We start from the raw sequence: 11,059 nt of genomic DNA on the forward strand, positions 1-11,059 counted from the left end.
CTGATGACTTTTTATGACTTTCATAAAAGTTTGCACTTTTACAAAAGTCATAAAAAGTCTGATTTGCACAAGATTTTTTATGAGTCTGATGACTCATAAAAATCTGGTGCAAACCAAACCTTTTATGAGTCTCATGACTCATAAAAAGTTTGATTTCCACCAGGTTTGTATGAGTCTGATGACTGCAAATTGGATGATGCATTTGTGAATTATGTCCCTTTTCCTCCAGCTCTACTTCAAAAACCTGGCTTGGCTTTGCTCTGTTTCGACGTGACCATGTTTACACCGGCCCAACTTGGCTCGGTAGCATGGTGCTGCCTCTTGGCAGCGGGGTGTTATAGCGCTATGTGCTGTGCTTTGTTACATGCGACCTAACATAAGTTGCTTTTTTCTGATACAGAAGAAGAGAGACCTGTGCTATTTTTATAGTCTTTCTGTGATTTTTCTGAGACTTCAAGAAAATGTGCTGGTGGGAATTATGCTGCGATGTGGTCAGGAGGAAAGCAGGTGGCTCAAACGGTGCAGGTAAGCTAACAATGATTTTTGTATTAAACTACTATAAAATGGTGCCGAATATAAAGGAACTATTGTTTGTCAGAATGTTGCAAATAACTTAAAAATGTCATAATTAATTCATAATATATTCCAATGTGTTTTCATGTTGGTAAACTGCCGCCCTAGACCATCCTTGTTGTTCGTGCAGCCTCTTTGTTGTAGGATGTCTCATCAGCGTTCATCTTCCTGCCAGTCGGTGTTTACCTTCAAGCTGTCCAGAGACCTTCACCTTTCTGGAGCAGGGATCCCATTAGCTCAATATGCTAATGAAACATTTCTGATTAAAAAAGGTGTCTGATGTTCTGACAGAGTTGAAGTGAATTAACAAGCTGTTGTTTTAACTTCTCAATATGTTTAAAGCTACCTTATGTCACCTGATTCACCTGATGTCTAAGTTATAGCTGAAAACAAATAAAGCCATATTCCTTCCAATCTGACTTGTTCCACTTCCACGTTTTCACATTTTGGACACTAAGAATTAAAAGTTTAAACTCAGTTTTATTTATCAATAATTAAAATCCCAGGTTTTGGACACATTTTCTCACTTTCTAACATTGAAGATTCTCCAGGAAGACAGATAAACAGTGAGTGGATAGAATGATGAGATATAAACTAGAAACTAACAAACATGATTTGTTTTTTCATTTCTTGATAGCAGCCCTGATAATGTCAAAAATTTTTGGTTTGCTGAATAATGTATTCAGTTTTGGATACATTCATTGGTAATCTACAATGTTAAGTGTCAATATAATATAATGTTATTTTCCAGATGTTCTGATGGTTCTCCTTATCAATCACCATCATGTCAGTCATGTTCCTCTTCTGTTCGTTGGGAAAATTAATGATATTATAGATTATTATTATTCTCACTGACTAGAAAAATAGCTGTTCCTAGCGAAACAGCCGTGAGAAAGCATATTTGCAGAATGTCTGCTGTAGAAATGCAATGAAAGGTGGAGAAAAGCTTAAGAAGTAGAAGAAAGCAGAAGAAATTGATATAGTTGAAATAGTTGAAACAGTTGATCAGTGAAACGTAGCAAACTGCATATATTAGCTGAAGCTGAAATTAGTACACAACCAGAAAAATTTGAAGAAGTGAAACATAACATGAAGGGCCAAATAAGCATATTTGCAGAAGAAACTTGAGAACAAAGAGTAAGAAATTGGAAAAAAGCAGAAGAAAGCTAGTCATACATTGTAGAAATCCTTTGCTAAGTAGTGAAACTTAGCAAAAGTGTTGCAGAGTTCAGCTGAAGAAGCAGAAGTTTGTGTGCAACATGAACGACCCTCGCACTTCATCCAGGGTTCATCAGATCCCGCTACGTTCGGCGTATCAACTGCATCAACCTGAGGGCCTACAGTCCATTGCAAAATTTGGTATATTTGCGGTGGTGTGGAGGATTGTTGGTGGTGGAGAACATCGTGAGCCTCGCCTCGCGGCGTTGTGTTCACCCTGCAATTGCTGTTATAGACTCAGATTCTATCAAAGGTCAGCTATTTGTTGTCTTTGTAAACTATTCCCGCTTTAGTCTGTGCTAATCAGACTAGCTTTTTAGCTTTTACGTCCTCACATCATATACTATCTTACTGCTGCTCGTCCAACCAAAACGTTGGTGACTGTAGAGGGGACTAAAGATATATTAGCGAGAAACTTCGGTCGACATCGGAAGCAACGGACTGTAGGCCCTCAGGTTGATGCAGTTGATACGCCGAACGTAGCGGGATCTGATGAACCCTGGATGAAGTGCGAGGGTCGTGTATAGGCCCTGAAGAATCAACTGCCTCTGCCCGCGATTCCCGCTGCGTGAGGTTCGCTTCGGATTAATACGTCTGAGTTCTGACCTCCGTTTGGCGGAGCCCACCAGAGCGGAGGAGGAGACGGAAGGACCGGGAGAAACCAGGATTTTCCTGCATGGCCAGTCAGCTAGCTACTGAGCTAGCCATAGTGGATCCCGGAAGTTACGGGAAAACGGTGGAGGCCTATACACGACCCTCGCACTTCATCCAGGGTTCATCAGATCCCGCTACGTTCGGCGTATCAACTGCATCAACCTGAGGGCCTACAGTCCATTGCAAAATTTGGTATATTTGCGGTGGTGTGGAGGATTGTTGGTGGTGGAGAACATCGTGAGCTGAGCCCCGCGGCGTTGTGTTTGGAGGCCGCGAACCCGGCTGGGACAGCTGCCGCTGAGACGGCTCAGGAGTGCGTGAGTTATGCCGGGGCCAGGTAGACGCGGACAAAGAAAAGACTCATGTAATGAGAACCCAGACAGTCTTGAGGAAATTAAAAGATCACTGAATTTTATGGGGAGTGAAATGACAAAAGTATCTAAGCAGCAGGAACTCCTCATTAGTCTGATTGAGGAGGTGAAACAGTTAAGAGTTCTTTTAAGTGACAGAGATAAACAAATAGCTAAGTTGGAACAAAGAGTGGATGATCTGGAACAATATTCTAGACGTGATGATTTAGTAATCACAGGACTGGAAATAAAACCCAAATCCTATGCAAAAGCAGTGGCAAATGTACATACTACAGAGGACTCCCCACATGAAGACCTGAGGACTCTGGAACAACAGGTTGTAACATTTCTGCAGGACAAGAACATTGAAATCAAACATGAGGATATTTCATTCTGTCACACTTTACCCACCAAATCAGATAAATTCAAACCGGTAATAGTTATTAGATTCATTAGTAGGAAAGCAAGGAACAACTTAATTATGCAGGCAAGAAAACTGAAGGGTACAAACGTCTATATAAATGAACATTTAACCAAAAAAAATGGAGCTATTGCACGGGAGGCAAGGTTGTTGAAAAAACAAAAAAAAATAGTTGCAACATGGACACGAAATGGAAACGTCTGGATCAAGAAAAATGAGGGAACACAGGCTAAAATGGTCCAAGAACTCAAAGACTTGGAAACATTCAAATGATTTATAGAGGACAAACTTTACAAAAATTGAAATAGTACTAATAATCTAATAATATACCGGACAATGTGAAATATACTTATATATGGCATTATACGAAGATGTAGAGACAAATGTTTACAGTTTGGACGATGTAATTAATCCAGATTTCTTTCCTGTTGTTAAAGATTCTGAATATTATGATATTGACAAATTCCAGAATATTAATACAACATATGGTTTCTCTATTATCCACTTTAATTGTAGAAGTGTAAATGCAAATTTATCAAAAATAACAGATTATTTACAACAGTTAAACAAAACTTTCTCAATAATAGCACTTTCAGAGACATGGCTTAATGATTCAAATATAGATAATATTCATATTGATGGGTATGAGTTATATTATAAAAACAGGAGCAATAAAAGGGGAGGAGGAGTTGCTCTATTAGTTAATAATGACATAAAATGTAAAATCATCAATAATATGTCATGGACTATAGATAATATTATGGAAATAATAACAATTAAGATAATAAATAAGACTTCTAAAAACATTACTATAAGTTGTGTATATCGATCACCTGAATCAAATATAGATTTTTTCACAGATAAAATTATAAACGTTTTTGAAGGGAGTTGTAATAAAAAAATCGTTTTGTGTGGGGACTTTAACAGCCATTATCTCTGTATTTGTTATATTTGTAAAAATATTATCAATTACTGTAGCATTGTGGGATGTGATTCTTGTAGGTCTTGATATCATTGGATAAAGATTTAAACTGTGCATTAAGTTTATAAATGTAACAATATGTTTTGAGTCAGTTTTATTGGCCAGGATAAATATAAGAAATATAAAAACAAGTTAGTTCTTATTATAAGGCAGCATAAAAAGAAATTTTATAGTGATTCTTTAAAAAGAAGTAATGGTGATATGAGGGCAACATGGAAATTAATGAATGGTGTTCTGAAAAACCATAAAGGATATGCAGGCATTCCACAGCACTTTGTAAAGGAAGACAATGAAATACATGATCTGAACAACATTGTAAATGAATTTAATCATTATTTTGTGAATGTTGGTCCTAGCCTTGCAGCTAAAATACCAAAAGTAGATATAAATTTGAGTCATACAATCACGGATTGTACTAACAGTATTTCTCTTGGTGGAACTGACAAAAATGAAATAAAGAATATTGTAAACAAACTTGCAAGCAAAAGATCAAAAGACTGGGTGAACATGGATATGAGGGTTGTGAAGGATATAATGGATTATGTCATTGAGCCATTTACATATATCTGTAATTTATCATTTCAAAATGGTGTATTTCCAGACGGTATGAAGATAGCCAAGGTAATCCCTATCTATAAAAATGGAGAAAAAAGTTTGTTTGCAAATTATCGACCAATTTCTTTGTTACCACAGTTTTCAAAGATTTTGGAAAAATTATTTGTAAATAGATTAAATGTATTTATTGATAAACACAATTTATTAAGTAGAAGTCAATATGGCTTTCAGTCTGGAAATTCTACATCAATGGCTATTATGGACTTCATTGAACAAATAACAGAAGCTGTTGACCAAAACCAGTATTGTGTTAGTGTTTTTGTTGATTTAAAGAAGGCCTTCGACACCATAAACCACACCATTCTTCTGGAAAAGTTAAATAGATATGGTATAAAAGGTACAGCTTTACAGTGGGTATCTAGTTATTTGGAAAATAGGAAGCAGTTCGTGCAGGTGAATGATGCAAGATCTGAACTCTGTAACATTACATGTGGGGTTCCTCAGGGTTCTGTACTTGGGCCAAAGTTGTTTCTTTTATATCTGAATGATTTAGTAAATGTATCAGGGCTTCTTAAATGTGTGTTATTTGCAGATGATACTACCTTTTTCTGTTTAGGAAAAGACATAGAACAAATGATGGAGATGATACAAACAGAATTCATTAAGATACAAACTTGGTTTAAATTAAATAAATTAACATTAAATTTGAATAAGACGAATTACATGATATTTAGTAAAAAAAAAAAAAGTTATCGATCTTCCTTTTGAAGTCGATGATGTTGAGCTCTGTAGGGTTAATGAGGTTAAGTTCTTGGGTGTTATCATTGATGAAAAGTTGACATGGAAACCCCATGTAAATTACTTAAAAACAAAAATAGCCAAATCTATGGCAGTATTGTACAAAGTAAGGGATTTATTTCATGACAAAGCTTTATTTATGTTATATAATGCACTAATTGCTCCACACCTGACTTACTGTATTGAAGTCTGGGGGAAAGCATGTAAAACAATTACAAATCCCATCTATATTTTACAGAAACGAGCAATAAGATGTATCACCAGGAAACATTATAATCACCCGTCAAATGCTTTATTTTGTCAGTTGAAATTCTTGAAATTTTATGAGTTGGTTGATTACAATATTTTGCAGGTTATGTATAAAGCTCATAAAAGCTTATTACCTCTTAATATGCAATTATACTTCGTTAAGAGAGCAAGTAACTACAATCTTAAGGGTATAGAAATGTTTGTAAAGCCTAAGATTCGGACAAATTTGAAGGACCGATGTACATCAGTACAAGGTATACGATTGTGGAATAATCTGGAAAGTGATTATAAAAATGCTGGTTCGATAGATATATTTAAGAGAATGATAAAAGTTAAGTTGTTGAAAGTATATTCAAATGTATAATGTGCAATCATAAAAGTTGTTGTACAAGAAGGAGCTGATGTTTATTTATTTTTTTTCTTTCTTCACTTTTTTGTAATGCTTTATTAATGGAAAACTATTATTGTTAGAATGGGCAGATATTAATAAGAATTTTATTCTTCTACTGCTACCTTTCATTTTATTTTTATTTTTGATTTGTGTTTTGTATATTCTTTTTGTATGTATAGCATCTGTTTTGTTTTAAATGAAATGAATAAATTTATAAAAAAAAAATTATTTGAAAAAGTCAAAAGGTGAAACAGAGCGTGAGAAAGAGCACAATTAGCACACGAGGAAATTAGTGCAAACCCAGAAATAGTTGAAACAATTTAACAGTGAAACAGCAAAAAGCTTAAATTAGCGGAAGCAGAAAAAGTAGACATTTTTGAAGGAGTAAAAAGGAGCAAAACCAAAAGCAAAAAGGGTCACAAGAAGCAGAAAAGTTTGACATATGAATTGATAAAATTGATAAAAGTTTGCAGAAGACCTTTGCCGACAGTAAAACCAGTAGAATCAAAGGACTATACAGGAAAGTAGAAAAGCTAAATGCATAGAAACATAGAAATAGTTGAAACAATTGAATAGTGAATATACTATATTAATAGTATAATAGTGAATTAATAGTGAATTATACTGTATAAATTATATAATATATAAATTATAGCAGAATTCAGCAGAAGCAAGAGTTTGTGTGCAACCTGAATTATTTGAAACAGTAATAAGTATAAAAAATTAGTGGAAACAGTAAACCAGAAATATTTGAAGGAGTAAAACAGAGGAAAACCAAAAGCAAAAAGGGTCAGAAGAAGTAGAAATGTTTGATATATGAATTTATAAAATTGATTAAAGATTGTAGAAGATCTTAAAAGATAGTAAAACCCGTAGAACCAGAAGGCAAACAGAAAAGTAGACAAGCAGAATGCATAGACACAGATAAAAACAGAGCACAAGAAAAAAATACATTGAAAGAATAGGAGAAAGTGTGACAAGGTTGTACTCCAGAGGAGTTTAACAGAAAACAGTAAATCCTGTAGCAATGATAGTAATAATTCCATAAAGTAGACACTAGTGGCTACATTTTAAAGCATAAAATATTTCTGTACGGTGAAATATGTATGAACAGCATAATTTTGTTTATAAAAGAGCAGAAATAGTTCAAAAACGGCTGTTACTAGAGTGGATACTCTAGTAACTGAAATCAGTTAGAGAGTTCCACCATAGGAAATAATGGGGCAATAAATTTGCACAAAAGGGCAATTATTTCAAAAAGTGCATCGGTCATGGCTGCTGGTACTGAGCCCAGTTCTGGTTCTGCTGGAGGTTTCTTCCTGGTAGAGGGGAGTTCTTTCTCTCCACGGTCACTACATTTATGCTCTGGATGAGGGACTGCTGTAAAGTCAACGACTCAACACTAGCGATTCGCTGTCGCCCCTGTTGGTCATGAGGGGTGAATGCTGTAAGTTATGACTCCATACAATCTGCAGGGTGTCGTTTGGTACAAACTTTTTAAACTTTCATCAACTGAGCTTATTGTACTGTTAACTACTAGCAATTGGAAAACATGTGATTGAACTAAAATGATTTCAAAGTGCATTGAGATGACATTTGTTTTGAATTGACAATGTATAAAATTTACCTTTCAAACTGAGCTCAACCAATAATATAAAAAAGACAAAAAACCCAACAACCAATACAAAAAGGTTCAGAACCCCAAAAGTAGACACCAAAATGTTAAAAACTCCAAAATGTTCAGAACCCCAAAAGTAGATACCAAAAACTTTCAAAACTTGTAACGTTGGTTCACAAGAATGTTGTTCTCAAGGCATTTTACAAAAAGTTGTTTCAATTCAGTCATAGATTACTATTTATCCAAGTTATCAATGCATTAGGATTATTACATTTGTTTAACAATTTTGCACCAAAGGAATCCCAGCAGATTGTATGGAGTCATTACTTACAGCATTTACTCCTCCTGACCAACAGCAAATCACTTGTTTAGAGTTGTTGACTTTACAGCAGTTGCTCTTACAGGGAATGCATGTAGTGACCGTGGAGAGGAAGAACTCCCCTCTACCAGGATGATACGACCCGGCTCGGCCAGGGGAAAGGGAAGTAACATTAAAGAAACCTGGGTGGTAAGGTTTTAACAATTTAGAAGTTTATTGTTTGGGTTTTGACAAAAATAAAATAAAATGGTAAAAATTAACAATAATCAAAAGGTAGGGACTTGCAACAAAATTGTACTAACTAAGACAACAATCAGGGTTGTAAACCAAATATCTTAACCAAACAAAAATGGACTTTCCATACAGGTTAATCAAAAACAAACTACAAATCTGTAGCCAAAATACAAAAATCCCCCACAGGGACAAAGCGAGTTACGCAAGCTATCAAGTTTACAGCAGTCAAAAAAAAAACAAACAAACACCCAAAGTGGCAAGCTGTCTTAACAAAGGATCAGCCGCGCCTTCTCCCAGGAAGTCCTTGGTTTTTAAAGGGGAGGCCTCTTCAGGGATTGGTGGATCTGGCAATTGATGAGCCAATTGCTGTAGGCCTCAGGGAGTGGCACAGGAAGGCAGGGCTGCATCCACATCCAAGTGGAGTCAACTTGATTAGTAGCTGCAGATGTACAAAAAGGAAAGAAAACATACACAAGGCCACTGGCCGTAACACCTCCCCCCTAAAAATCCTAATCAAAAAGGGTTTCCAACCGAAGGCAACTACATAAGTTACACTCTAGATAAAGCATCTGCTAAGAAGTTGTCTGCACCCTTCTTATGTTTGATATCAAGATGGTAATCCTGTACCAGTAAAGCCCACCGCATGAGTCTCTGGTTATGGTTGTACATCCGAGAAAGGAAAACAAGAGGGTTGTGGTCGGTGTACACTGTGATTGGCACAGGGATAGACCCTAGGTAAACCTCAAAGTGTTGAAGTGCAAGTAGAAAGGCCAGAGTTTCTTTCTCAATGATGAAGTAATTGAGTTGACTAGGTGTAAATTTACGGGAAAAATAACAGACGGAATGATCAGCTCCGTCCCCACCTTCCTGTAACAGCACAGCACCAGCTCCAACAGCACTAGCATCCACTTCAAGTTTGAAAGCCTTTGACATGTTTGGAGAAGAAAGCACAGGTGCATGTGACAAAAGAGATTTTATACTTTCAAAAGCATGCTGACATTCAGGAGTCCAGACAAAGTCTACTTTTGGGCTCAGCAGAGTAGTAAGAGGGTGGGCTACCGTCGAAAAATTTGGACAGAAGTTTCGATAATAACTGGCCATGCCAAGTTATTATCGAACCCCCAAACCCCCATCAATACTGGGGGTTTGGTAAGTGACAGTTGCTTTACCAAAGTCACACTTTGCTAAGTTTACAGTAAGCAAAGCTTCAGTAAGCCGGGTGAACACATCTTTTAAGATTTTTATGTGTTCTTCCCAGGTAGAAGTATACACAATGAGATCATCAAGATATGCATTACAGTTTGGTAGCCCAGACAGAACAGTGTTAACCAACCGCTGAAAGGTGGCTGGGGCATTACACATGCCAAATGCCATGACTGTATATTGCAAAAACTGATCTGGTGTTACAAATACAGAGATCTCTGATGCACGGTCAGTTAATGGTACCTGCCAGTATCCTTTTAACAGGTCCAGTTTACTTACAAAGTTGGCATTGCCAATTGTATCAACACAATCCTCTATACGGGGAAGTGGATACGAATTGTGGATACAGTAACTGAATTAACTTTTCGGAAATCTGTTATAAAACGAGGAGAGCCATCAGGTTTCATCTCCAACAGACATGGGGCGCTCCACGGGCTGGAGCTACGCTTAGCAAACCCATGTTGTAAATATGTAGTCTGTCTCACCGTTCATCAACACTCTTTTAACTGGGTTTATTCTGTACAGATGTTGTTTTATTGGCTTGGACCCAGCAACATCAATGTCATGTTAAGCAGCTTATTTCTCAACATCCAAGTTAAATTGAAACATGTTTTACACTAAGAAAAAAAAAAAAACAAAGAATTGGTGTGGTTTTGGTTTTAATTTTTATTTTAACAGATTGTGAAGTTGATATTATCCCAGTACTGTTCCATGACGTGCCAACACAAACTTCAGTTCTTAAAAACTTCTTACACCCTAAGGGGTATAAATAAATTTCCACCTGACAAAAACGCACAAAAGTAAATCACTTATAGCCTCACAGCTATTAGATTTAATAAGAAACTTTTGGTACCTCTGTAAAGGTAAGATGTCATAGAATGGTTTTCTGGTGTCAGCACCATTGTAGCTTTGACCCTGCCTGAAATATTAGGGACAAATACAAAATATTTTGCATTTTTTGACCTCGCCAAAATTTTCTTTGAAATAAACATTGCAAAACACTACCAAAATATTATTTATAGCACAAAAAAGTAGTACAGACTTTTAAATCTAAATGTTGTGTAAAAGTATACCAAATTTGGACTCAATCAGATGAATCATATTTATTTTAGAATGGTATTAGTGAGAAATTTCTTAGGCGGAGAGGCCATTTTGGCACATTTATCCAAAAATGTCACCAAACTGTGCCAAATGTGTTTTTTTACATCAATACTGGGGGTTTGTTAAAATTAAATAGCTTATTACCATCTAATGACACTTTCTACATATAATATAACCATTGGTCATGACATTTACCCCATTTATATGCAAAATGTACCATTATGCACAGTGTAATATGTATAATAATGATGACCTGAAAGCTCTTTCTTTGACTCCAAATAGAAAACTTTTATTGAAACAAGATAAAACAGTCAAAAATACTTTTTGAAAAATTTAAAAAAACAAATAAACAATTTTTAAAATCCACCACCACCATTACCACCAAAAAAAAAA

The 11,059-nt window shown here is 35.9% G+C and overlaps 1 long non-coding RNA gene across 1 annotated transcript; it reads left to right on the forward strand.

Annotated features, from left to right (window-relative positions):
- The first annotated feature begins 52 nt into the window (after positions 1-52).
- Positions 53-987, forward strand: LOC145550286 (uncharacterized). The gene is made up of 2 exons (XR_014086193.1): positions 53-525; positions 682-987. It is a non-coding gene; the product is annotated as an uncharacterized LOC145550286 (long non-coding RNA).
- The last annotated feature ends 10,072 nt before the right edge of the window (positions 988-11,059 follow it).

The sequence above is a fragment of the Poecilia reticulata genome, unplaced genomic scaffold (assembly GCF_904066995.2).
Source record: "Poecilia reticulata unplaced genomic scaffold, P_reticulata-male-v2 Scaffold_30, whole genome shotgun sequence".
NCBI lineage: Eukaryota > Metazoa > Chordata > Actinopteri > Cyprinodontiformes > Poeciliidae > Poecilia > Poecilia reticulata.